This window comes from Ambystoma mexicanum, chromosome 8, assembly GCF_040938575.1.
Source record: "Ambystoma mexicanum isolate Mex_15411 chromosome 8, UKY_AmexF1_1, whole genome shotgun sequence".
Lineage (NCBI taxonomy): Eukaryota > Metazoa > Chordata > Amphibia > Caudata > Ambystomatidae > Ambystoma > Ambystoma mexicanum.
This window is the reverse complement of record NC_090929.1, coordinates 977973553-978001140: the sequence shown is the minus strand read 5'-3', so window position 1 is coordinate 978001140 and position 27588 is coordinate 977973553.

Sequence of the window (27588 nt, the reverse complement as noted above, 5' to 3'; positions counted from 1 at the left end):
GCGTCCTCTCGGTAACAATCTCACGCGCGAACAAGCGTTCGCTGGCTGCTTATGCGCGATAGCCATCTTGCGCATGCGCGTTGCTTCGGGCGTCGGCCTGGGTGTTGCCCGAGGCTTTTGCAGGCTCTGTGTGCTCAATGTTTCTTTAAATGAAGCCCGGGCCGCTGGGGCTGTAGTTCTTGGCCATGGGACTGCTGGGAGATGCAGTTTCCTGGATTCGTGTGCCTTGTAGATGCCCTGTAGCCACACCAAACACATTTGCACATGGGACACAGATGACATCTATTCAATGAACCACCCCCAATTGTACCAGCAACCATGTTACACCTGTTCCTACGTTTGGCCAGTCTTTGGTTTACGACAATGTGTGAGTTGCGAAACACCCAACGTACAGATAACTAGGACCAGGAGTACAACACAGAAATCCAGTGTTCTACATATTCAGCAGCACAAGGCCTATTTCACAGCTTTGTTTTCACAGAACCAATAAGGCCAACACACCAACATCGCCTCTGCAAACCCTACAGTGTAATGCCTTTTCTTTACAGCAGACTGGTTTCTTGAGAAAGGCCATGAGCCCAACGCATCATAAACGACCTGCACACTATAAGTCAGTTGTGATCTCTTATGAGAAGTTATAAAGTATCAATGAGATTGAATACAATGTGCTCATAAGTATTTGTAAGAAGTAACTAAATTATTGGATATGTGAGTGATAAAACCACACTAAGGGCCTCATTATAACCCTGCCTGTCCAGTAATAAAGTGCCAGTATTTATGTATACCGGCACTTCACCGAACCGGCAGAGAACAAGTATGCTGGTGGGGGTAACCAGACGTATCTCCAGCCAAGAGCTAGAGGTAACTGAGACCCCCTATGGCATAAAACAGCCAGTATTTTCGGAACCGGTATTGCTGGTGCCGAAATTTCCAGCAAATCCCCCTATGGAGTGATACGGGACTCCATTGAATGGGGATTTACTGCCCTTGCCGCCACCCGTAATATCCCGGTAAAACCGGGATATCAGGCGGCAGAAATGGTAGGTACCTTTGCTGGTATCCTGGCAGATTTTCCTCCAGGATACCGGCAAACCTATAATGAGGCCCTGAGTACGGAAATAAGTGTCAGCCTCAGAATGAGTTATTCCCTCTTCTCTGCATACTGGAAACACTGCTGTTATAGTTAGGAGTCAAGAAGGAATAGGTAGCCAACAATATAGGACATGTTTTGATTTGATCTCTATGTATTTAACAGGGGAAACAGTCTTCAATCATAAAAGGGTACAAAAAGAGAATAATAAAGTCAGTATACACTCTGTTGTCTCCAAGTCGGGTCCTCAGGATGCAAACCCACTCCATATTTCAGGGTGTCCATAGAAAGTACATTTGAGTAACATGCATTTTGATGACAGTTATTTCCTTTGGTAATGGTTACTCTAAAACAGGATTGGAGCTCTCTTGGAAACAAACTTGGAAACGTACGGCATGGTTAGTCACATGGGAATACGTGTCTAAACGGTGTTACAAATATATTGGCCATGATGAAAAATTAACTTTTCGAAATAAGTCAGAGAATTTCAGAAAATTATATATTTATGTTTAGTGTGTTTTACGTTCACCACATGTGAATGCATGGGGCCTGACATTATGTTGTCATGGCATGTATCATGTTATCATCATGTGTTATGAAGTACTCATTCTGCGCCCAAAATCACCTGTGTCCATACCCCACAATAGATAAAGCTCCGTAGGCCCTGTACCTCATTATTTTCAAAATAGCTCAACACAATAATGACGTCAGCCAATAAGGCTCCCTTTGCAGTAGGCAGTTTGGGCAGGGAGTAGCTGGAAGAGCTGGCTAGAACCTGGGAGCCTGAGCAGGGGAAATACTTCCTTAAAAACGTATTTTGCTGCATTAGTTTGCTGCAGCTGACACAACCGTTTATGCAGCTGGAAGTTGGAAGAGCCTGATAGGACCTAGAGAGCCGATCAATGACCAGGAGGAAGTACCACCTAAACATTGTTTTGCCATGTCAATCGACACAACAGTTTAGGCAGTTCAGGTGGTAGGCAGTACGCAATCCCGCCTCTCTGTGAAGTCTTAGGTAAAGCGCAAACACCTATTACAACAGATCATATTCTATATAGACAATGAGGTATTGAACCCATGCAAAATTGGAGCTGTATGTGTACACTTTGGTACTACCTTGTTTCATATTTTTCAGTGAGTCAGAGCATGACATTCTCTTTCTTACCATACTTATTTTGCAGCGCGGGAGACTTGGGGACCCATTGAGGCCCATGGAGATTTCTGCATGATTCTCACTGCTGCAATTATGATATGACCTTTTCCAAGCTATCACCCCCCTTGTTGTATGTTGTTCTTTTGTCCATTCTTAGCGGGTGACTGGGGAGTCTAGGAGAGGCTTGCAATCCATCTGGGAACTATGAACCTGGGTTGTTTTCATCGCTGTCATTTTGACTTGAGTCTCCCTACATCAATTTAAGCCATACTGGATGTGTTCTGGTGGTTGAGGTCTGCAGGAGGGGTATCAGGGCCTGCGTTGTTGACATGTTACTGTCTGGAACTGATGTGTGGCTCCGATCTGATTAGCTCTGATGCCATCTAATAGTCACAGGCAACATTCTTCTAGCTCAACTGATTGAGGGCTCATTGAACATCATAGATTGAGTGAACACCTCTCATGTTTGTACACCAAGGATTAAAACTGTGCAATTCTCCATAAATGGTTTGAACCCACATCTAGGAAGGGATGTAACTAGTCTGTCTGGATTATCTCAGATTGTCAAGGATATAATCTTTGATTAATAACTGTTGAAAGCCCACTGACAGCCTACTTTGATGTCAGAAATGTGTCTGCAGAATTTGGGAGCTTATAGTCTTCATATTTTATGTCATCAAGAAGGACCTGTAAATGTTGGTTGTCAGGAAGGGGGCAGTCAGACTAATTGATATCAAACACCTGCTGTATGGGCCCAGTGCCATATTGCAACATTATTGGCGCTTGTATTTAGAATGATATTTGATGTGGATTCAGATCCTTGGCCACCCTTGGTTGTAACTCCATGTCTACTAGAAGCCATCAGAAAGTATCTGCCTTTTTTGTGTTTATATTTTACAGTTGTGACTTGTGTTTGTATCACATAGCCTAGAATGGGGAATGCTATGTATTCATTGAGTAAGTACTTTCCTATTTACTTCTACTTAGAGATAGTATCTACTCAGGTTAAAATGTAATGGAAAACCAGGAGAAGCAAACAGGAGGTTGAAAACTACTGCTCAACCGCATCAGAAAGAGAAGAGGGCAAAAAGGCAAAGAGAAAATCTCATATAACCCCAGAAAAAGTAAACAAACCTAAATCAGGATAACTAAAACAATCCACACTAAGTTTTGAAATAAAGGACCAATAAAGTTGTGTTAATGTGGAGAAGGTCCCCGAGGCCTCACCAGATAATTCAGCGCTAAGCATTTTCCACAACTCCTCAATATGAGGCTTATGCTCAAGAGATTCAGCTTGAGGCCTTCTTTGTGGTTACTGTTGGTGTGGTTGATAGGGTAATGTGGGTAGGTAGAGCGATGTTAGGTGATAAAGACAAGAATGTGTCATATAGGTTCTTACTGATAGTTCTGATGAGAAGGGGATTGTTAACACAGAGAGACAACAAAGAGAGTTATTTAGAGAATTAGGTAGTTTAGGAAATCAGCAGTGTTATGAAAGCTGGGCTCTTTGTGCTCAGCAGTTAACCCTTATGAGATTAAAAATGTAACTATTTAAATAAGCACTAGATACTGGCACCCAGAACAATCTACCTCACTACAGAAGGGTGGAGAGGTTAGAGACCCAGCACTCATGCAAGATAACCCTTCCTGGTATATAAAGATGATGGGGTTCTCAGCCTCCGCCCTGACTGATTTTGATTCAGGGCATCAAAGAGGAACAGGACAGCTCCTAGTCGGTCAGGATGAATATGCTTCCCAGCTGACAAGGCAAGGGGCTAACAAGGATCAGAGTGTGTAAATGTCCCAAGTATGGAAGGTAGTACAAATAGTGTTGACATCTAGAAGGGATACTCACCCTATAACAAAAATTGAAAGGCTGAAGGTAGGGGGTTGAACATAAGAGGATATGGTCATGGAAGTAAAGGGCCCATGCAGCATGTTAAAGTTGTCACCTGAGGCAACCTCCCTGGTGGTTGTATTCGAAAATGACTCAGCAGTTAGCAGAGGGTCAAAGTGAACCAACAGCCACATAAACAAATACATGTGTTTATTGTTTCTGTGCCAATCTGGTGGGGGAATGCTAGGCCATTAGATTGTCTTGACGGCTCACTGAGTGTTCTGCGTAGTTAATAGCACCAACAAATGTGGAAGTGATTGTGTTAGCCATATAAAATACCTCTGTTGTGCTTTACATAGTAAGAGCTAGGCATGGGGGTCACTCCAGTAGTAACATAACAGTTTGGCTGTCCTTTACATGTGGTCTATCTACCCCCCCCATTAACACTCCTTGAATATTCATTTCTTCTACATATGCCATTCAGGGGCCTTTAATAAGTGATAATATTAATGGGAATGGATTGGCCATTGGGCAGAATGGTAGGTGGCAGAGTAATCATCACATGGATCCGAGAGCTTTGGAAGGTATGGATTTACTCCTCCAGCCTCCAATCTCTCCTTTCTCGAGCTTGAAGAATTTCTATGTGTGTATGTATATCTATGTATGGTTGTATGTATATATGGGATTTATAAAGTGCAAACCTAGTTGGGAAGCAGCTGGGGCATGTATAAAGGGGATAGGTCAAAGGGTTACAAGTAGGGTGCAGGGATAGCAGAGGAGCTCTGACGGGTAGAGAGAGCAGGAGACGGGGAATCGCCAGAAGGAGAGCAAGGGTTGAATGGAACGTTCAGTGCTTGGTGAGATGTTCTTTGAAGACCAGGGTCTTCAGGTTCTTCCTGAAGAGAAGGATTGGAGTGGGTCAGTTTTATCTGTATTGGTAGCTTTTTCCACAGACAGGGTGCATAGAAATTAAAGGCCTGTTTTCTGTTTTTCCCCTCTTGCAGTCGCTACATTCTAGCCTGCCAATGTTGTGGTTTCATGGGGTTCACTTGGTGAATTTCTAAGCCAGGTAGAGTGGTGTTTTGAAATTGTAATTGTTTATTTGTAAAGTGCTTATACACTACTGAAGTGTTTCAAAGCCCTTCAAGGTGGGATGGGAACACGGGAATACAGTTGTCATTCTTAGGCCTTGAAGATTCTGAATAATCAAACACCAATAGCTAGCATACTAGCCCAGAGGCCTATCTACTGGTGACGTGCTTAACAAAGAGTGAGGGGAGAAACGGGCGGGGGATGGAGAGGAACATACAGATCAATAAACTATAGTGCTGGCCTGGCGACATTTCAGATTGCTTGGTGGTTGCTTACTTTTTGCCCCATTGACTTTAATCGCCTCCTGCCTACCAAGAATTATCAGACCTTTGCTCTGTGGCTAATATTTGGTCTGACTAGTAAAAATTGGACAGCCACTTACTGCCACTAAATATCATCTCTTCCTGCATACTAACAATTATACAACATTTTGGATGCTGCTGTTAATGGCTCTAAAATACAAGGCAGTCATTTACAGATATTTACTGCACTTTTTTGCCTCTAAAGTATTGTAAGATTTGTTATTCATGACTTTGCAAGAAACAAACATTTGGGCTTGCCAATAGATGTAGCACAGTCATGTTATGCCACTGAATAGTGTGATGGTGCAGATGAGAGCTGCAGCTGGTCTTGCCACGGCCGCACCCGCTCCGAAGCATGAATGAAAATAGAAGCTGGGAACCAGAATATAAACAGTCAGTAAAACGGTTTATAGTGACACTTTCAAATACATTGTTTCGAAATGCAATAGTTTCGAAACAAAAGGACCGAAAAAAATGTGAATGCATGTTTTTTTTGGTTTTTTTTGTTGGTGGGTCCACCTGCAAACCCCTGTTTTTTTGGGAAAACAGTATTTTTTCCTATACGAAAGCCCAAAAAAAATACCAAAAAGACCTCAATTCTGAACTCTAGCAGTTTAACACAAAGTTGATTTGATTTTTTTAATTAGATTTTTTACATATGTATAGCGCACATGACAGACCAAACCATATAGAGGCAGGCTACCTAAATTGATATGTTGTAAGGGACTTGCAAAATTGAAACAATGATTTATTGGTCATTATTTCAATTGGAAGCAAGTTCCACAATTTTGGTCAAAAACAACAAATCTTCTGACTCCTCTTGTGATGTGTACTGAATGAGGAATCGACAGGAGGTTACAATCTCTAGATCGCAAATCTCGTATGGGTTGATAAGGTTGAAGCAGTTCACTCAAATAAGCTGGGGCGAGCCCATTCATACATTTAAAAACAAGTCAAGCCACCTTAAATGTAATGAGATCTTCCACTGCTAGCCAATGTAGGGCCCGGCGAGATGGAGACACATGGGCAGTTTTGCCCAACTTGAAAATCATCCTAATTGTCGCATTTTGGGTCTTTTTAAGTCCCTGAACTTGTTTGGATGGAATGCCCAAAAACTGACTGTTGGAGTAGTCCAGGTGAGCATCAGTTAGGGCACCCACCACCGAGGCATGATCCTCCTCAGGGATATAGGGGAGTACCGGTTTAAAAGTCTCAGAGTATAATGTCCTGCCTGAACCTTTGCTCCAACCTGGCACTCATTGCTGAGATCGTCCTGCCACACACAGCCCAGATTCTTAATCTTGGAAAAACAAAAAAAAAATCCTAGTACCTAGAAGAGTTGAGGTTAATAGCTTTTTGGCAGCTATCAGGAGATGTCTTGGACCAAATAAAATCAATTTGGTTTTAGCTGCATTAAATTGAAGTTGATTGCTGGACATCCAGTGATCAACTTCATCCAAGCACTGCCGCAGCTTACCAAAAGCTTTGTCAGGATTAACAAACCTGACGAAGATCTGGGTGTCATCTGCATAGGAATGAAAGTTCATCCCATGGCGTCTCAAGATCTCCAGCAGATAACGCATGTACAGGTTTAACAATAAGGCTGAGAGTGAGGATCCCTGTGGAACTCCACAGTTCAACTTAATCGAGTGTGACAAGAATTCACCCGATCACATCTGCTGATACCGGTCCGTCAAAAATGATTTAAACCAGCCAGCAGCATGCTTCGAGACCCTTCCCACCACCTGCAGTCGGTCCAGAAGGATTGAATGATTCACCGTATTGAAGGCCACAGACAGGTCCAGCATCACCAAAAGGGAAAGCTTGCCCAAGTCTGTGGCCACCAACAAGTCATTTTGTACCGATAGGAGGGCAGACTCTGTTCCATATCTTGGTCTAAATCCAGACTGGATTTTATCCAACAGTGTCTCATGTTCCACAAATTCCTGCAGTTGACTGGTAACCACTTTTTCAAGGATTTTTGCCGGCCAAGGAAGACCTGCTATCGGATAGTGCTGATGTATCTCCAAGTCTAAGGTGTTTTTTTTCGGTAGGGGTGTAACTATGGAATGTTTCAAAATTTGAGGTACTATCTCTTCCGTCAGAGATTTATTACTAAACCTGGTACCTGGTCATGAAAGGCGTCAGATCCAAGGATAGACACTTTGCTGCATAGGCAGTGAGAAGAAACAGAGAGTCATGGGTAGGTCTGAGAGCCTCCAATAACCGATGTACATCTTTTTTCCAATATTTGACAATAATCAAAGGCAGGCAATGGGCTCTGTTCCTGCTGGTCAGTCAATTCCCCTGAAGATTGTTCAGTTTGAAGTCCAGATGAAACTATGACCGGAATTTGAGTTTTAACAACAATATCACTCTTAATCCGTTCAATTCTGTCAATAAAAAACAAGTTAAAAATATTAGTCTGCACAGAAGAAGGTTCAATTTATGTAGCATTACAGCTAGGATTGTTTCATGCCTCACAATACTCAGACAGCAGCCCAAGCACCAAGGGCAGGGTGCCAAAGGGAGTTTTTGCTTAACTGTTCAAACTGCAACAGATAACGTTCCCCAGGGCACATTGTACAATAATTAAGTTAATTAATTTATGTTGGTATCAGCAAGAAAACAGACACGTCTTTGAATGCCAGGTGCAAGTAGTTGCTGTGCCAAATGAACCCATAATGAATGAATACATAGAGCCCCAAGTGACTGCCAAAGCAAAGCACACACACGTTACCAGAAAATCCAATAAATAGATGAAAATTAGTTCTGAACAGTGGTCCTTCACCACGTGATTGAAATAATGGTAATTTATTCCAGGCCCAATTAGATAGTGCACCTGCCACTTCCTTAGTACACCCAGACATAGAGACGACGTGCCAATGCCACAAACAGACTGGCACATAAATCCTCAAGCCTGGGAAAGAGTAGGGAGTACCTTTCTTAAAAAGGATCATAGTAGTTCCACCATCTCTTCTTTCCCACCGCATACCTTGGCAATGCATAAACGTGCCCAAGGCTGGATGAACAAATAATTGACCAACCAGGCCCTTCGTCACCTTATTGTCTAGTGTAGTAGAATACCAACCAATAGCAAGTTGGATTGAAATGTATCATTTTTAGAAGGATGAACCTAGGAGGATCTATTATAACTTTCATGCCATGGCCTTTAACAGCCCGCCATCCTGAAATTTGATAGGCCAGTGTGAAGTGAGAGCCTCAATTCGGGCTGCGATCTGTTAAACGCCACGACCACCACAGTGGCATGGCGTGAAAGTTATTTGCACCAAGGGATTTCCCAGTGTGCAGATAAAGTTCTTTTTTTTTTTATTCCGTTGGGGATGTGCTCAGCCCCAGCACATTCCCCGTCGGAATGAAAAAAAAGGTCCAAAAAAGGGCTGCCGCCATAAACATAGAAAAGGCACTAAGTCCCTTTTCTGATGATGATGGCCATTGAAAACATGCTACAAAATGGCAGACATCATCTGAAAAGGGACCTAGTCCCTTTTGGATTTTGATGCTTGCGGCCATTTGTATTGAAGTTTTTTTTTTCACCGCCACAGCAGTGAAAGCAGAATCGCCCATGGAAATGGCGTATTCTGATTGGTCAGACTGCCTTTCCCTGGTGCGAATATCTGTGTAAGAACCAATAGTAGAAGGTTCACTTATAGATAACTATATGTTCTTTACTATATTAACCATTTGAACAAACAAATGGATGTTTTTTATGATAATCACTAACTATGACATCAACTATGATGTTTTTCTTACTTAAAACCATGTTGTTCCTAACACCATTTTGAGATTGTCCTTTGTACGCTCTGCAGCAGCCAATTGTATTCAAATAAAGCTGGTTTTTCTTGTGCACTTGGATTTACTATGTTATTGAGTTTTTTTCTTTATTGGTATATTTGAGCCTATCTCAACAATATAATCACCTCCTACATACCAAGAATTGTGGGACATTTTCTCTGCAACAAGTGGTTGCTGTGGCCACCAAAAGATGACACACTCAATTTCAGACTTGAAATAGTATGTCCTCCTGCCCATCGTCGAAGTGTAAGACTTTTTCTCTGTAGTGTGTATTAAAATACAACAAATGCTTTTACAGACAGTTAATATAACCTTCTACTACCTACTCAGAATTACATTACTTTCAGAATATAGAAAAACATTTTATTTTATAATTCTTGCTAGATAGAAGGAGTGTCATGTTCCACTGACGGCGCTGGTCTCTCTGGCACCGCTGGAGACGGGTTCACTTGATCTCATCTGGTTCCTCCAACATGGCGGCCCACAACCACAGCGGTATTCCACCATCTATCCATACTGTTCTACGGCTGACTCCACCCCTGTTGCCAGGGAAGCTATAGCTGGCATTCCAGTCAAGCATTCCACACGTTGTTACTCTTCATAGAGCCTCGCTCCATGAGTTTGCCTCCTCCTTGTAAATTTCTTATCTCTTGAAATAACCTTATGCTCATCTCTGATCTCTCTTCCTACCTTAGGACTTTCATCCCATCCAGAGTATATCTCCCCGCCTCAATCGCATCCTGCATATAAGGCTGATTTCCCAGCAGATCGATTCCCCATAGGAAGCCTTTGCTCGCCATTGTTGCCACAACAACGGATTACACTTCCGAAGCTACCCGGAAGTGTGCAACTCCTTCGCCGCGTCTCCAGCCACAGTGCTGCATGCACGGCACATGAGAAAGACGGCTGCAATACCAATCCTTCATTAGATTACATTTCCGTGGGTACGTTTTTTTCCCTTCTCATGATACTTTTGCCCGCAGTCAGGTTCCAGGCTTTAATATTCCCTTACTCTTATAGAAAGCCTTTGCTCGCCTTTCGTTGCCACGACAACAGATCACGCTTCCGAAGCTACCCGGAAGAGTGCAACTCCTTCACTGGGCCTCATTACAAGTTTGCCGGTCCGGGAACTATGGTACTGATAGGCTTGCCGGTATCGTAGTTCCCGGACCAGCAAACTACGAGTTGTGCTCGTGGGTGCTTTTCTACCCGCCAGGTCTGACCTGGTGCGCAGAGCGGCACCCGCGACCACAGCATGTCGGATGCACCAGCACCGTATATGACGGTGCCGGTGCCTCCAACCTCCCCATTCCCATTGAGCCCTTTTGGGCTCGAATGGGAATGGGGAACATTCCGTTCGGCTGCCTGCGAATTGGCAATTACTGGGTCCGGCAGGGCCATAATTACCCGGTAATTGCCCATTGGTGGGCGTCGGAAATTTTCAGAAGTTTGGCGGCAGCCTGCCGGCTTTACGGGTAAGGCTACCGCAAAACTTCTAATGAGGCCCACTGTCTCTCTAGCAGTAGCGCCGCTTGCACGACATATCAGAAATACGGCTGCGGTGGGTAGCATTCTATCCCAGTTCCTTACTTCCTTCCGACCATCTCCCCGATCACCCTTTACTAACCATTACGGTCTTTCCAGATACCCAGCCCTCATCTACACCACCACACATCCTGACAGTCATCAAGTCTCCTGATCCCAGACAAGTGCCTTGTTTACTCACAGCATCTTCATACTAATTGTAAACAAACTCTTATATAGCCTGAACGAAGGAATCTTAAGTCCTTAATATTAATATTCTGCTTTGCATTAACACCACCTGTAGAGACGGCTGCATCTCCTGCTACCTCATGACGTCCTCCATTATCCAACCCAGAAGAACGCCACTCCAGCAAGAATCAATCCAGGTTTTCTTCCCCATAGGGTTTCCCTGGGGGTCTAATTTCATCCTGACAATTTTTGCCGAGGAAGGGAGATACCCAGGGGGCTTCTCAATAACATCAGTGCTGCTGCCCCAGAACAGATTGGTGTCCTATGTATTATAGTGCACAAGATTTTGCCATGTATTAATATCACAAGGAGATGATATATATGGTCTGTATCTAACTGTGGTGTCTTTCAAAGACCATACACATACTTGGTAAAGGGATTGCACCATCTGACTCTAGTCCCCCAGAACACATGATGGTTGGTTAAAACATCACTACAGAAGAGGAGAAGGAAAAGGGTACATTTACAGTTACAGAGATTTGTGGGAATGACAAAGCTACTCTTCCGTCTTTATACAGGGTATTTCAAAGATAGTCTGTCAGATCTGAAAATGCAAAATGTCAGCATATGGCAACCACACTATAAAATGTGAGACCGCTTGAACACCTTTGTGGTCAGTTTGAAGAGCCAGGAATGAGACACGGACATAGTGCATTCATGGTTTTGTTCAAAGACTTTTATTAAAACAGAAGGGGGTTGGAAAATGCCTCTCTGTCGTTACTCTAAGAGGTGTTTCCCTATCTAAAATAAAACTACGGGTCCTTCCAAGGTCAGGATTTCTAAAGCAAATTGTCCTGTGTCCAAAGTACTATTCTTGCCCTCACATCTAGGAAAATTTACCCTAAGGTGGAAAGGAACAAGGTATTTGGTCTTTAGTAGTGCACACATATTCAAAAAGGAAATACATACCTCCAAAACAAAAAGGGTCCAGAGGACAGAATTCCTTGTTCCAGAGGGCGGTTCCCTTCCCCTGGATTTCTCTTCACTCTTCCTTGCAATTCAAGAATGTCAGTTTCTCAAATGTCTTTTGTTGAACCACACAAAACAATTTGGCTTTTAGTTTGCATCTTACTCAGATACCTGCTGTACTCTCCTCTCAGTTTTCCACTTACTTTTAAAGTGTTTAAACAGCCTTCTTTCTAGTCCTGAAAATAAGGTACTGTATAGTACACATTGTTCAACTCGCCCATGGCTGGTATACTTTTCCTGCCAGGGCTTTTTCACTTAAAGATACTTGCAACGTGTATCTGCCTGGTATACTCTCCTGCCAGGGCTTCTCTTATCTGTATATATTCTGATGACTTGAGTTTGTCTGGTACACTCTCCATCCAGGTATTTTCCTGTACCTTTATTCGGACTGGTATACTGTCCTGCGAGGGCTTTTCTCATGTGAGCATTGCACACATTTGCAGACTTGGTAGTCTGTAGTCTGTTTTATTGGTACTGTCCTATCTTGAATACCAGTTGTATATTTTCCTATTTTCCTGCATGGATTCTCTTATATGCACATTGCATACACTCACAAACTTGCCAATATTTTCTGTATATTTTGTTGTGCCTCTTTAAGAGAATTTCACTTGCTCGTTCTTTCTGCTTCATTTGCATTTATTTAGGTTTGGTAGGCTTGCTGATACTCCCTGGTGTCCCTGCTTCACTTGGGAGGACTTACCGGCTTTGGCTGACGTATGTTGGTTCTCCCGCTGCAAAACGGTGGTGATCTTCCAGCATTCTGCCTTTTCTCTGCCTATGCTTCCCAGCTTCATGTCCTCTCGTGGCTCCCGCTTCTCTGTTCCCCGTCTTTCCAAGCTGTGGTTCAGTGGAGGCTGCCTTGTATTACCAGTAAATGCCCAGAAGCTCTCTGTCTGATTCTAGCGAACTTGCCACGTACGTTCACCTGCAGTTTGCTTCCCTTTCCCTTGTTGAAAAGCTGCTTCACTCCAACGACACCACTCCAGCCCCATGGTTCCTCGGTCAGCACCAACAACTAGAGTGCAGCTTGCGCTTTTGGCATACATTGAACTTCATTACTCCGTTCATCTTCCTCGCCACAGTAGTTTCAAACTTAGGGACAACAAAAGTCTGTTTCTAATAACTTGTATGTGAAGTTTGGTACAGTATTCTCAGTGATCTTGAAGGGAAAGTGAGTCTTTGATGTCTTGTGTGCATAATCTGGTAAAATGTTTTCATTACCTTTCTTAAGTCGTGAGGGGAGGGATGACAAAATGCCATTAGGGAATGGGAAATGGCAGGGGTATCCCCAGATGAGAAAGGGGAATACTGATGATGTCACAACACCACCCGAGGGTCAGCTCACCCATGGGATCCTCCCTCATATGGCCATCCCCAGGGTCAGGATCAGGTAGTGGCTGCTGTCCTCTGGCCACATGGGGAGTGATGACACCCTCGGATTTATCACATCAGACTGGCGTAGTTGGACACATATTGTAGGGCTAGAAAAAAGACCAACATTTTGAAGTTCTTCATACTACGGGACAAATATTGACAGAAAAGTACTGCCTGCACTTTGTACAATACAACTGTATGCCAGGAATGTCCGAGACCAAGTTGGGCCCCACATCTTTGCCATGCAATATGATGTGACTTTATGCACAAGAATGGTATGAAAACAGAAGACCTCAAACCACAAGTATCCATTCACTATGACACCCCCAGGCCGTATGGACACCCCAGACAATGGTGCTTTGTGATGCTATTGCAGTGTTGACTGACTGGATTAGTGCAGACTAATTTGTAATAGAAACCCTTAACATTTGTTTTAATGCTGCAATGCTCTTGACTCCTATTCCTGCTATTTGATAACCACAGTAATGCACAAAGAGCTATCTTCCAACAGTGCACACAGAAGTATCCCTCACATTCTGTTCGGATCTCCCTGTGAAATTAAATGTGCATCATTACAAGGTTTCCCTCCTTGATTGCCTGTCAGTCAAGGGAGCCACCAATCGGGAATTTGTGATGTGAATTTCAACTGCAATAACTTGCTGTGGAGCATTTTCTGGTTCTACAAACTACAATAAACAATTGTATTCTTTCCCATAAATGCTAACCTCGAAGGAGTTGATTTAAGGGTCCGGGCTTTCCATGACCAAAAGATGTCAAACTTGTTTAGGCATTACCAAAAATATAGAAGTTGAGCCACTGTAACTATTGCAGCACTTTTCATTAATGTGTAAGAAATACCCAGTTTTCCTCAGCCCGGTGTGATGTAAGGAACAGTCACAATTTAGGCGATTTGTCAAACCATTTATTTCACGCAGTAAAAAGCCTGGCACATCAAACAAACAAGGGTAAGACCAATTTCTATGGGTGATCAGTTCCCATGGACCAAAAATATGAGTCCTGTTCACAAGCCATCCGTATTTCAATGCAAGCGGGGTGATTGGGTAACAGGCATCTATTCCATGTTGAGTAGGGTTGCAATTGTAGGTGAAATAATAACTGCAGACATGAGTATGACTATGCTTTCATTTGCATTCCTCCGGTGTCTTCCTCAATGTTCTTATATCTCATGGGAAACTCTAAAAACAAACCAATAGTGAAAAATATTGAACATAAAATGTGTCCATTATCAAATGCGTATGTATTGTGCTATATTTTAGCTCATAACGTGACAAAGGTATATACAATTCAATTGCTGTTGCTCCAGGGGACTAGATCTGCTGTAAACAAAAGGTACCTCACTTGTGTATCTGTCGGTATCATTGGCTCTTAATGGGCGTGCAAGTAACTATAGCGTGTTGCCTTGTATCCACATGAGTAATTACTCAAGTGGGGCTCTGATCCAACTGTCTCTCTATGAGTGTAATTCAATACGGGAAAACTTAAAACATAGAGTTCATCAGATACGTGGGAACTCACCCTCATACATCACGTTGAGTCCGTATTGTATTCTACATGTTTACTTCTACTTGTGGAGATCAGCTAATGGTTGCTGTTAGGGATAACACTCTCTTTCATACATTATTAGTCAGATGTGGTATATGGAACTCGTACCTAAAAAACTGTTGGTAGCTGTAGGGTGCAGTGGCTTTGTTAGCAATTCATTGGTGGATGTATGAGCAGTGGGGCACATGTGTCCTTTGCTCTGATTCACAACTGGCCTCCATTGAAAGCAAAAGAGGCAGAAATGTGCAGCTTTGTAATCTCAATAGTTTGTGAGATGCTAGGAGACAACCCACAGTCCCTTGTCTTCCTGTAACCCTCTCCCATTCCTAGGCCTAACCCCTGACTTATTAGAGAGATATTATTTGGTCCTAATCCATCGAGGCTGCAGATGCCGGTAGTTCTTGATGATTTGTCAACATCTTGGAGTCGGCATATATGCTCGAGATCACAATGGGGTTGTTCTATTAGGAAAGCGCAGCTGTTGCGACATCATCACGCTAGGTGGAATGTCAAACAGTGTCTGTGCCTCTTTTGGATGGCTCTCGCCATACACAAACTGTTGTTGTAAAATACAGGATGAGTGATTGGAGAGTTATAGTTGGTTGGGCCTCCTGCCCATGCTGTTAAGAAAATGTGTTAAAGTTACCATGGGAAGGCCATATGTGCATATCAATGTAGGAAGAAAATCACATTATAGTTGGTGAGGGACAATGAGAGACGTTGCACTTGTGAGCAGCATTGTGGAAGCGTTGTTAGGACAACGCAATGCGCTACGCTCACGAGCGCCTTCCTTCCATTAGCTGGCATTCTCAAAGCATTGTCAGGACAACAGGGAAGTGCTGTGTGTGTACAAGAAAACACTGGGCAGCGTTCTACAGGAAGGAAAGGGGGACACTGACACCACAGAAAATTAATAACCACACAGGACATTTAATAAGAAGGCAATTTAAAGTAACTGCTCACAGCTAACTATGGCTACAGCAGCTCCACCCCCATTTCTAGCTGAACCAGGGACAACACCAATAAGATGGGAGAGGTGGAAGAAAATATTCGAAACATGCATTGTAGCCATGGGTGAGACATGTTTAACCCCTCCTCGAAACAAGCCTTATTACTGCATGATCTGGGCCCGAAGGGCCAAAGCATATTTGATTGCCTTCCAGAACTGCAGGGTGAAGGAGCAGGGGACCTGGATGAATTTACCTTAGCTGTAAAGAAAATTGAGGAACATTTTGGGCCAAAGAAAAATGTAACTTTCGAGAGACACAAGTTCTTTCAAAGAGGTCAGGACCCAATATGAAGCAGTGGAAGGGTATGTGGCTGAACTCAGGACATTGAGTTATACCTGCGAGTTTGGTGCATCAACAAATTCCCTGATCCGAGATAAGCTGGTGAGGTGCACCAACAAACCCAGGGTGCAAGAAAAGTTGCTGGCAAAAGACATGACCCTAGAACAAGCTGCAGAACTCACCAGGAGTGTTGAGCAGACAATGCAGTACATGAAGGAGATCAAGAAAGAAAATCACAGACAAAAAGTCTGAGCACTGATGCAAAGTTGCAGCCAGTTCCTCACCACATGAAGGAGCAGCTGCACAGGGAACTCGATGGACTCTTGCAGAGAGGGGTGATAGAACGTGTGTATGGCACAGAGTGGTTATCTCTGTTGGTTCTAGTAGCAAAAAGCAATGGGAGGATCCATTTATGTGTTGATTTGAGAGAACTTAATAAGAACATTTAAGTGGAGAGACAACCTCTGCCAGTCATATCAGAGGTTTTGGCTTCGTTGTGAGAATCAAGTTGGTTTACGGTCATGGATTTGTCTGCTGCTTACCACCAAGTAGCTTTGTCACAAGAATGTCAAGATGTCACAGCCTTCACCATGCCAGAAGGAACTTTAAAGTACCTTAGAATGCCCTTCGACTTGGCATCAGCTGCGGCTGTTTTTCAGCGTGTTATGGAGAAGGTTTTCGAGGGTGTTAGTAATGTGATGTGATTGTGTTTCAGGATGACATTCTCATTTTTGCTAATTGTGTCAAACAACATGACATGATATTGAGAAATGTTTTCAAAGGGTTATGTGAAGTTAGCCTAACACTGTAAAACAGTAAATGTAAGATTGGAGTACTTGAAGTAGAGTATCTTGGGCACAATATTTCGGCTCAAGGAATTTCTCCCCAGCATAGTCTAGTAGAAGCTATCAGTAAGGCTCAAGCTCCGCAGGATAAGGATCAGTTGAGATCATTCATGGGCATGGCAGAGTTTTAACACAAGTTTGTCTACAATTTTGCCCTCATCTGGACACCATTGAGAGCATTACTAAAGAAGGGAGTCAACTTCTTGTGGTCAGATGAGTGTATGGAAGCATTCCAGGAGATTAAGAAAGGGATCTCCAATGCACCTTCTTTAGGGGGATTTGTGAGTGGACGGAAGTCATTGTTGATGGTAGATGCCAGCTTATTGGATCTGGGAGGATCCTTGTCACAACTAGACTCTGGGAAAGAAGAGCATGTGATAGTATTTACGTCTAGACCATTGAGTGGTGCAGAAAAATAATATTCAGTGGTAGAGCGAGAAGCTTTGGCAGTGTTTTAGGCCATTATGCATTTGAGGTTCTTTCTATGGGGCCAACGGTTTACAGTAGAAATGGACCACAGACCTTTGGTACATTTGTTGGCTTGTGAGAACTGGCCCAAGGGTTCAACCAGAATTTCTAAATGGGTATTAGGCTTGTAAAACTATGATTTTCAGATGTGCTATGTTCCTGGTAAGCAAGATGTGGTGGTGGATTGTCTCACATGACTTCCTGTGGATTGTGGTAATGAGGGTGAACAGGAAGAAGGGAAGGAAGATGAAATGATTGTTACCAGTATTGAGCAGGGTGATTTGAATGAAGAGGAATGGAGGTTGGCAGAAAGAGATGATGCAATACTTAGCAAGGTGACAGAGCAGACAGTGGAAGGTTGGCCTTGCAGGAATGATGTGGACAGGACGTTCAATCATTTTAATGAAGTGAAGGATGCATTTTTCTTGTATGGAGGAAGACTCAGGAGGTGTCACAAAGTGGTTCCCCCCGAGGTTATTATGGACAAACTGATAGAAATTGCTCATGAAGGGCATTGTGGAGTCAATAGCACAAAAAGGATTCTGAGACAGAGCTACTGGTGGCCAACAATGGATGGGGGAGACGATATATAAATAAGGAAATGTGAAAATTGTTTGGTGAGTGACAAGAGGAAAGTGGTGCGTGAGATACCACTTCAGCCTGTCCAAGTGCCTGAAGAACCTTGACAAAAAGTTGCAGCCATTAGGCTTCCATTCAGGGGACGGGCGAGGGCTTCGAGTACATTTTGGTTTTAGTGGATTACCACTCGAAGTGCATAGAGTAGAAGGGAGTGAGAGAAGAAACCACGGTGGAGTTGGTGACAATTTTTGAAGAGGTTTTCTTTCATGAAGGGTTTCCCACAGAGATTGTTACTGATAATGGTGTGCAGTTCTGTTTAGAAACAATGAGGACACTTTTGATACACAATGGTATTAAACATACACGCACTGCCTACTACCACCCCAGGGAAAATAGGCTGGTAGAATGCGTAAATTGATTCCTTAAGGGTGGCATTCAACTGGCTATGAGGCTGGTGTTATTGTGGAGTGATGTTTTGAAACACATGGCATGGAATCATTGTGTCACACTTGTGAGAAACCTGAAGGTGTCTCACTCACTAGTCCCCGGGAGTCTGTCACCCAGGTGGCCAGGACACGGCCATCGCTATTGGACCCTGTTTCTGTGGGTGGACCAGTGCAGGAGGGTCACCTGGATTAGGGGTCTTCAGGGACTGGAAGTGGGACACTAAAGGGTGAGACGCAGTATCCCCTTTCTTATAACATCTTTTCCCCACCCTGTTCCATAGGATAGTTAGAAACTCTACCCCCCTTTTCCAACATGTACACTTTCTCACCCCGTGATCAATAACAGACTAATACCAGAGCCATTTACCTGACGTATTCCAACACAAGGGTAAGGCAAAGTCAGGCAACTGCCAACAACTACAAAAACCAGACTGCCCTTTCCCTTTCTCATAGGGGTAAAAGGCAGAGCACAAGAGATACCATATTAGTCGTCCCCTACTAGGACATGCTCCTTAATTGGTACATTTTCAAACACAGTAATCATTGGAAATACCAAAAATAATAGTTCCATATGAGGTCATCCTCCTTATTTGTTACATTAAGAGATGACAAAACAGAATTACATGGGTTAAACATAGGCATGCATCCATATTTCATAATCTATCCAGTGGGCTAATCAAGGTCATTGGTAAATAATGAAAGTCACAATGTCGTTCACTAATATCTACCAAATCAAGGTCATCTATAGGTTCAAGGAAATAAGTACCCAATCTGTCCCCCTGTCCACAACATTGAAACCATAATATGGTAGGGGAGGACTAATATGGTATCTCCAATGATTACTGTGTTTGCACATGTATTTTCCTTGAAAGCCATTAATTACTTGTGCTGATTACTTCTTAGATCTATCATGTTAGAAGCCCCCTGACAAAGAGACTTTATCTCACAACACATTGGGTAACCATCTACTACTGAAATAAATACTTTTATGTTGAATTAATTGTGTATCGCATGTCTGATATATGCTAACAAAGTGCTTTCATATGAAAGTTGTTGTTATTAATTTGACAAAGTCGATACTTAAGTATACCTGATTGTTTGGCTTCTAGATAAGCTCGTGATAGTGTGCAGGGGACAGGAGTTCCCTAACTTTGGGGAACTTCATCTTTTGCTTTGGTATTTTTAGTCCATGTGGCAGGATCAATCTTTTCTCCCCCACACCTTAAGTTCCATCTTACTGTTTTTCTTGACATTAAGTTTATACTCCTTTACCAATCATTACACTGGGAGTGTACTGTGTGAACTTTGTGTTTATCAATGAACAAATCAAGCCATAAATTCACAAGAGAGAAGATACATTTTCAGACGAGTTTTAAAGAGGGAGAAATATGGAATTGAGCACAGAGAAAGAGGAAGAGCGCTCCACTGCTTTAGGGAGAGCAAGCCAAAGGGGCGAAAACAAGATGCAGAGGGAGGGGGTGGGGCAGGTAAGAGAAAAGGGATTGTGAAGGGAGGGGGCATGAAGGGGAGTAGAAGGAAATAAGAGCAGAAGCATAGGAAGGAGCTTAGCCCTTGAGGCATTTAAAGACAATACAGAGGTAATTAAACAGTAGACAAGATTCAAAGGATAGCCATTGCAGAGAAAGAAGGGCTGAAAGTATGGAAGGTAGTACAAACAGTGTTGACATCTAGAAGGGATACTCACCCTATACCAAAAATTGAAAGGCTGAAGGTAGGGGGTTGAACATAAGAGGATAGGGTCATGGAAGTAAAGGGCCCATGCAGCATGTTAAAGTTGTCACCTGAGGCAACCTCCCTGGTGGTTGTATTTGAAAATGACTCAGCAATTAGCAGAGGGTCAAAGTGAACCAACAGCCACATAAACAAATACATGTGTTTATTGTTTCTGTGCCAATCTGGTGGGGGAATGCTAGGCCACTAGATTGTCTTGACGGCTCACTGAGTGTTCTGTGTAGTTAATAGCACCTACAAATGTGGAAGTGATTGTGTTAGCCATATAAAATACCTCTGTTGTGCTTTACATAGTAAGAGCTAGGCATGGGGGTCACTCCAGTAGTAACATAACAGTTTGGCTGTCCTTTAGATGTGGTCTATCTACCCCCCCCCCCATTAACACTCATTGACTATTCATTTCTTCTACACATGCCATTCAGGGGCCTTTACTAAGTGATAATGTTAATGGGCATGGATTGGCCATTGGGCAGAATGGTAGGTGGCAGAGTAATCATCACATGGATCATAGAGCTTTGGAAGGTGTGGATTTACTCCTCCAGCCTCCGATCTCTCCTTTCTCGAGCTTGAAGGATTTCTATGTGTGTATGTATATCTATGTATGGGTGTATGTATATATGGGATTCATAAAGTGCAAACCTATTTGGGAAGCAGCTGGGGCATGTATAAAGGGGATAGGTCAAAGGGTTACAAGTAGGGTGCAGGGATAGCTGAGGAGCTCTGACGGGTAGAGAGAGCAGGAGACTGGGAATCGCCAGAAGGAGAGCAAGGGTTGAATGGAACGTTCAGTGCTTGGTGAGATGTTCTTTGAAGACCAGGGTCTTCAGGTTCTTCCTGAAGAGAAGGTATGGAGTGGGTCAGTTGTATCTGTATTGGTAGCTTTTTTCCACAGACAGGGTCCATAGAAATTAAAAGCCTGTTTTCTGTTTTTCCCCTCTTGCAGTCGCTACATTCTAGCCTGACAATGTTGTGGTTTCATGGGGTTCACTTGGTGAATTTCTAAGCCAGGTAGAGTGGTGTTTTGAAATTGTAATTGTTTATTTGTAAAGTGCTTATACACTACTGAAGTGTTTCAAAGCCCTTCAAGGTGGGACGGGAATACGGGAATACAGTCGTCATTCTTAGGCCTTGAAGATTCTGAATAATCAAACACCAATAGCTAGCATACTAGACCAGAGGCATATCTACTGGTGACGTGCTTAACAAAGAGTGAGGGGAGAAAAGGGGCGGGGGATGGAGAGGAACATCCAGATCAATAAACTACAGTGCTGGCTTGGTGACATTTCAAATTGCTTGGTGGTTGCTTACTTTTTGCCCCATTGAATTTAATCGCCTCCTGCCTACCAAGAATTATCAGACTTTTGGTCTGTAGCTAATATTTGGTCTGACTAGTAAAAATTGGACAGTCACTTACTGCCACTAAATATCATCTCTTCCTGCATACTAACAATTATACAACATTTTGGATGCTGTTGTTAATGGCTCTAAAATACAAGGCAGTCATTTACAGATATTTACTGCACTTTTTTGCCTCTAAAGTATTGTAAGATTTGTTATTCATGACTTTGCAAGAAACAAACATTTGGGCTTGCCAATAGATGTAGCAAAGTCATGTTATGCCACTGAATAATGTGATGGTGCAGATGAGAGCTGCAGCTGGTCTTGCCACGACCGCACTCGCTCCCAAGCATGAACGAAAATAGAAGCTGAGAACCGGAATATAAACAGTCAGTAAAACGGTTTATAGTGAAAAGGTCAAATACATAGTTTCGAAATGCAATAGTTTCGAAACAAAAGGACCAAAAAAAATTTAAATGCATGTTTTTTTTGTTTTTTTTTGTTGGGGGGTCCTTCCCCAAACCCGTTTCTTTGGGAAAAAAACTGTATTTTTTCCTACACGAAAGCCCAAAAAAATACATTTAAAAAAGGGCATTCGAAATATTTTGTTTTCGATCCTATTGCATTTCGAAACAACGTGTTCGAAACTTTGACTGGACACCAGTAAAACAGTATTGATCATGCAAGCCACCTTGAAGCGTAGGATAGGTTGTGCAACACAAGTAGGGTGAGAAGTAGATTGTATTTATACAAGTAGGGAAAGGTTGCAGAATACCCAGAAAGGGTTACACAAGTAGTATAGAGATGGGCAGGTAGGGAGAGGTTGCAGCGTACATGGTCAGGGAATAATGAATGGCGGCATGCAAGACACGAAGAACACCAACATGGCAGAGAAAGATAGAAGCACAGCCATTAGTTAGACTGACCCCTTCAAGGCCTCAATTCTGAAATATAGCATCTTAACACAAAGTTGATTTGATTTTTTTAATTTGATTTTTTACATTTGTATAGCGCACATGACAGACCAAACCATATAGAGGCAGGCTACCTAAATTGATATGTTGTAAGGGCCTTGCAAAATTAAAACAATTATTTAATGGTCCTTATTTCAATTGGAAGCAAGTTCCCCAATTTTGGTCAAAAACAGCAAATCTTCTGACTCCTCTAGTGATGTGTACTGAATGAGGAATCGACAGGAGGTTACAATTTCTAGATCGCAAATCTCGTATGGGTTGATAAGGTTGAAGCAGTTCACTCAAATAAACTGGGGCGAGCCCATTCATACATTTAAAAACAAGTCAAGCCACCTTAAATGTAATGCGATCTTCCACTGCTAGCCAATGTAGGGCCCGGCGAGATGGAGACACATGGGCAGTTTTGCCCAACTTGAAAATCATCCTAATTGTCGCATTTTTGGTCTTTTGAAGTCCCTGAACTTGTTTTGATGGAATGCCCAAAAACTGACTGCTGGAGTAGTCTAGGTGAGCATTAGTTAGGGCACCCACCACCGAGGCATGATCCTCCTCAGAGATATAGGGGAGTACCGGTTTAAAAGTCTCAGGCCCTCATTACGACCCAGGCGGTAAGTATACAACATTACCGGCATGGCGTAACTAACGTTTACGTGCTGGGTCAAAGCCGTAAAAAGCGGGACTTTACGACCCATCGTGCACGAGCATCACACCATGCCGATAATGTAAACTGCGCCATGGCGTTAATGCCCCCAAAACGGCACCTACCGGCATCGTATGCCGCGCAAGGTGCACCACCGCCACCCCGACCACCGTTCATAGCGGTGACCGTAGTTAGCGGTCACCACAATTAGCGGTGACCGTAGATAAGCAGAACCGGAAGTAGCGTCACCGCGGCGGAACGGGAAAGAGCACGGCGGCCATCTTTAAAAACACAATCCATTGGCATCCTCCGCAACCACTGGACATCCGAGCCTGAGACCCGGCAAATACCATCAGCAACCTTCTTCCTGCAAGAAAATGCCTAAAGTGGTTAAAAAAGCCTGTGACCGCCAGCGGCAAGACCGCTTCATCAGAGAGGAGCTTACCATGCTTGCGGAGACCCTCCAGGAGAACGCCGCAGTGGTATTCTCCAACCAAATGACCAGACCGGCCATAGCCAAGAAGAAGGCCATATGGGCACTGGTAGCTCAGCGGGTTAGTGCCGTGGGAACAAGACCCCGCAATGTGAGACAGTGCCGCAAGCGGTGGGACGATCTCCGGCTCAGAGTCAGGAGCATACTATCGGCAAACAGGAACCTGGCCACGGCAACCGGGGGAGGATCGGAGTCCCCTATTAAATTGCAGCCATGGGAGGAAATCTGTGCCTCCACAATCGGAATGGAGAGCATAGAAGGAGTAGGAGGAATGGAGAGAGGAGCCCCGACATCAGGCGATGCAGGTAGGTGGCTCAAATCAAGCTATGCAAAATTCACCAAAGTCCATTCATGTGAAGTACAATGTTGCCCCATAGTGTAAATGCAACACATCAGCAGGAGACTGCCCACAGATACATCCGATCTCCACCCTGTACACATGCAGTATGCACACCCTAACTACAGGCACCCACATACCTCCATGCTACTTCCACACAAAAGGGAGACAACCTGTTTTCCCCTGCCTCCAATGTGCCGCATGTACTAACTAATAAGATGTCAGTCGTCACAATGCCCGCCCAATGTCCGCAGACCCATCAATAACACTTTCCCTCCTTTGCTCCACCACAGGCTCAAATTCCGACCTTGAGGATGAGAACACCACTGCCTCCACACCTACCAAGAGGGCCAGGACAACTGTGCCAACACCACAACTCTCCACCTCTGCCGTCCCGAGGAAAACCCCACAGCAGCCAAAATCCATGCCAGGAAAACAGGACAGGGCACTGACAGCTACCCCAGCAGGCAGCACAGAAGCAGCAGCAGCAGCAGACATTACCCAAATCGTGCCCACAGAAGGGACAGGCTCTGCTGCAAGCAGCACTATTGGGGAAACTGCTGCCATTGCAGCCTCCTCCGATAGCGAAGCAGGGATCATTGAGGAGATTGATGTCGGAAGCCCCACTGCCCACCCTCATTCCCCCTACCTGTCCCTAAGCAGCCCACATGCGGATGCCACACAGGGGCAGTTAGAGGATGAGGATTGGCCAGGCTCTCCATCCCCGCTGCAGGAGGTGAGCAGCCCAATGGGAATACCACTGCCATCAGCCATGGGCCAGAAAAACCAACACACCCTGGAGGAGATCGTCACCCGGCAGCAGCAACTATCCTCACTCCTCAATGAGCATGTTGAAGAATGTGGGGGGTCAAGTGCAGCAATGGAGAAATGTGCGGAGACAGTGAAGGCTGCTATAGAGTCCTCCACAAAGGACATCTGGCCAGAACTCGCCGCTGTGCGGCACGTCATCTCTGAACTAGTGCAGACAATTCGGGACATGCGTCCAAATGAGCAGGCAGGAACCTCCTCGGGTGCCAGCTCGACACCAAGCAGCCCCATCCGCCGATCGGGGAGGAACCTGCGCAGCACAGGCAGGGGTGCCCTGGGGGCCAGGGGAGGGGGCTGCCAATAGTGGCCGGACAGTGGAGAAATCCTACATCAGACACTGCTGCACAGACTTACTCACACCTTTGTAGGGATTCCAGGGGGGAGGGTGGTGGGGGGAGTGGGTGTGTTGGGGAGTTCAGGGGGGAGGGGGAGTGGATGTGTTGGGGAGTTCAGGGGGGAGGGGGGAGTGGGTGTGTTGGGGAGTTCAGGGGGGAGGGGGGAGTGGGTGTGTTGGGGAGTTCAGGGGGGAGGGGGGAGGGGGTGTGTTGGGGAGTTCAGGGGGGAGGGGGAGTGGGCATGTTGGGGAGTTCAGGGGGGAGGGGGGAGTGGGTGTGTTCAACAAAATCACTTTCACAATACACTTTTCATATTTGCACAAATCACATGTGTGGACATTGCTCATTGCGTATGTGTGATTTATTGGTAAACAGTCCCCAGTGTCCATATAACAGACGCACACAGTGCCACAATCGTCATCTCCAGGTGACACCCCCGATTCGCGTGTGCTAGAATGATTGGTTGATCAGAGTACTACGCATTTCACGCCCCTCCGGTGCATCGCCGCCTCCATGAGGTGCTGCCGAATCCCCACCTTCATCATCCTCATCGTCAGGTGGTTGCAGTTCTGCATCAGGGGGCATGGGGCACATTGCGTCTGACGCACATATTGTGTAGCATGACACATGCCATGACGATCTTTGCCACCTTCTCATGGCGGTACAGGAGTGCCCCACCAGACCTGCTGAGGCAGCGAAACCGTGCCTTCAATAGGCCAAATGCCTGCTCAATCACCACACGGGTACGTGTATGTGCACGGTTGAAGTCCTCCTCGTGCTGTTTCTTTGGGTTCCGGACTGGTGTAAGGAGCCACCTCTTCAGGGGATAGCCTGCATCACCTGTATGTGGGCGAGAATGTATGTGTCAGTCATGACGTCTATTTGAAAACATGACGTGCCACCATGGCTTGCATCCAACTGTTACTTCGGACCTCTTTTAAATGCACTAATTGATTCACACTGTGCGACCAGTATATGCTCATGGCTCTTATGGAATGTTGTGCATGCCATCAACCAATGTATGCAGGGGGGTCAAGTGCCTTGTGAGTGTCCATCCACTGTGTTCGTTCATGCCGTTTGTTTTGGTGGCCTGGCACGTGTCCTGTGAGGTCAACGCTCACATCATTGCAACATTGCTGTCAGCCTCATCATGACCCCAGTGTGCAATACTGATGTTGATAGGGACATTTTGTGGGCCTTGCTGTCTGTGTGATGGTGTGTTGATGTTTCTGTCCATCATGTGCCTCATTCGTGCGAAGTTATGGGGACAGGCCTTTCAGTGGATGGTGTCTGGTGACGTGCATGTAGGTGCATTTCGTTGAGGTCAATGTGGTGTGAATTGGTACAATGCACTTGCAGATGGTTGTGTCATGGTTGGGGCACACCTTCATTCACGTGGTGGGGCCGCATACATCGGACATTAGGTTTAGTGGTGTCAGCTGAAGTTTGTGCTGCTTTAGGGTATGATCTGGCTCCGTTGTCTCTGCTACTCACAGCCAGGTGGAGTATTCATCATTCCCCCCCCTTTCAGCCAGGTGGAGTATGCATCACCCCCCCTTTCAGCCAGGTGGAGTATGCATTGGTACGTCGTTCACCTACCCACTTCACATTTCCATGGTCATGACATGTGACTCACCGAGTAGCCAGGATCTTGGCCCTGCATGTCGCTGCATGTAGCGTGGTATTGTGGAGTTCCGAAGGACCATTGAATCATGGGTTGCTCCGGGGAATCGGGCACAGCAATGTGTGATGATCCTGTTGGAGTCACAGACCATTTGCACGTTGATTGAGTGAAATAGTTTACGGTTGCGGTACGGTACCTCCATGGCATGTGGCACCACCAATTCCACATGGGTGCAGTCAATGGCACCAATGCAACCATGTATGCCGGCTAGTGCATGGAAACCCACCTTGGTGTTTGCAATCTCCTGGGCAGACCGTGGTAATGAGATGTAGTCGTCTGTGTGCTTGAGGAGGGCATCAAGCACTTGGATCAGTGTACGTGAGAATAATGGTTGTGAAATGACATGCAAGTGTCCCACTGTGTGCTGGTAGGTGCCTGTGGCCAGGAAGTGGAGTACAGACACTACCTTCAGTAGGGGTGGGATGGCGGTTGGTGTTTCTCTCATGCTGACAATGTCGTTGTGTATCATGTCTACGATGGTGGTGATGGTGTCCCGGTCCAAACGGTACAGGGTGTGGATCTGCTCAGCGGTGAGGTTGAATGGACTGGCTCTAATGCGTGGGATTGTGGGCTGCCTGCGTGGTGCCACTGGATGTGCTGGTGGGGCTTGC